Below are 2,500 nucleotides of genomic sequence, written 5' to 3'. Positions count from 1 at the left end.
CAAAGAGTTTCTTCTACCTTTACCAAGAGGAAAGTAGCCACTGAACAATTACAGTGCAGTAACCCCTTGGGTGAAGAAGAATTGTGTGGTAATCTCAGTGTTGTCAAGTGTATGAGGATAGAGGAGAATTTATAAAGAACAGGCCAGACAGTTCGTTTTATGTGTGTGTAAGCAAAGACGAAATGAACCGTAACGAGAGAGAAGAATCCAGGGTAGTACTGTCTGGCCAGTCAAAAGACCCCATAACTCTCTAGTTGTACTATCTCAACGGGTGGTTGGTGCCCTGGCCAAGCTACTACTAATATATATATATATATATAATATATATATATATATATATATATATATATATATATATATATATATATATATATATAGATATACAGTATATAAATATATATATAATATATATATATGTACATATATATTTACACACACACACACACATACACACACACACACACATATATATATATATATATATATATATATATATATATGTGTGTGTATATATGTATATAAATATATATGTATATATATACACACACACACATATATATATATATATATATATATATATATATATATATATATATATATATATATATATATATATATATATATATATATATATATATATACTGTATATATGTATATACATATATATATATATATATATATATATATATATATATATATATATATATATACATATATATATGTGTATAATATATATATATACATATATATATATATATATATATATATATATATATATATATATATATATATATATATATATACGAGCCAAATAAAAGAGACTGTACGTATACATAAAAATTATTCAGAACATTATTCTATAAGTCTGTGAATTAATATAAATTCTTATAACTATCATTCACTTACTTGCATAGCCAAGTAAGTATCATCACTTTCCTCGGCATAAAAACTAAAGATAAGCAAACGTATAGTAATCTTTATTTATAGCTTGCACGCACCTTTTCATCCTGTGAATATCATAAAGAGTGGCATTAAGTGTTCATTTAGCGAAAATGGTTCATTGCCATTTCCATCACGTTATTTTAGGTCGACTGCACTTGACCTCTCCCGCTACCTCAATCGTAACTTTATTTTTTAGGACTTGAAAGGCTGTCGTAAAATAACCATCGTAAATACTGCGTCGTGGATCATTTTGGAAGCGTTTACCTATGTGGGGTAATATTTACAAGATTGAGGCAATATTCGATTGAAAAATAACGCTTTTATAATAAACTCCTTTGGTCCAAACTATGAATTCAAGGTTAATATGATTTTCACTTTCTTTCAGTGAAATTAAAAAGAATATTTCCCATTGTGCTCCTTGAAATAATCTAAGAAATTAATTTTATTTGATACAAGTATAAAATAATTCTAATTGGAATTATATTTGTTTTGATTTTGCGTAATAATCTAATATCTGAGGATTAATGTTAACGAAAGTTTAATATTATTTGTAAAAACTCAGGTGGATACGTAATGAATACGAATGTTATGGCCGACACAAATAGTTATTTTCATTTCAGTCTACTGAACATTTCCGTGTGATTCATTACGAAAATATCGTAATTATTCAGTTAAAAGTGAATATTATCTTGTTAAGATTTAATAACCTTAGCAAATGTACTGGAACTATTGTAGTTTATAATCGAATTATTTTTTTCCTCCATGTGCAAGTTTATGTGTGTGTGTTTCGTGTTCAAAGTTTCTATTTCATCATTCTTAAGCTACAAGAAACATGAATAAGTTAATCATAAGTAGTTAAAAGTGGAAGAGAAAAAAATCTCTATTTACCTTTTTAATATTCAAAAGATTCAGATATACGTGTGGGGAGGGAGAAGAATGTCGGAAGTGTGTTGCCTTTGGCGATGACTATGATTTGTAAGACTTTCAGTGAGAAAGGACATTATTTTATTAACGTTTTTCCATCATTCATATTCATAAAATGTCTTGCGACCTCTCTAATATCATAAGCTAGTAAAAATGTAAGTTATCTTGGATATCATTATGATACCCTCAGAAGTTAAATCGAGTTCTAAACTCGAAAAACTGATATCAAATCGACAATGAATCGAGAAAAGAAAGCGCCAAGACTGTTACTCCTGGTTTCGGATAGGCAGTTGGGTTCTAAATTTCCAAATAACCTTTGTAAAATGCAACGCAATTCAGCCTCAATTAAACAATAACCCGAGTAAGAGGAGCATCACGATTTCCGACGCCTTTTTTGATGACATCGGTGTAATCATTCTCAAACTTTATGGCTCGGTCCTCCAAGTTTCATAGCCCTGCGGTCTCGGACATTCACAAGTATCGAAACCTCGCCAAAGGTTTTATGGTGATTTATTAGAACCATTAGACACTGGGACTTACTCAGTCAAAGGAATTTTCCAGTATGTCAGAAGCTGCACCTCTCTTTCCAAGTACTTCTAGCAGGGCTTTTATGACTCCTGGATCCCTTTCGAAG

The sequence above is a fragment of the Palaemon carinicauda genome, chromosome 35 (assembly GCF_036898095.1).
Source record: "Palaemon carinicauda isolate YSFRI2023 chromosome 35, ASM3689809v2, whole genome shotgun sequence".
Lineage (NCBI taxonomy): Eukaryota > Metazoa > Arthropoda > Malacostraca > Decapoda > Palaemonidae > Palaemon > Palaemon carinicauda.
The sequence above is the reverse complement of the archived record's forward strand: the minus strand, read 5'-3'. Positions refer to the sequence as shown.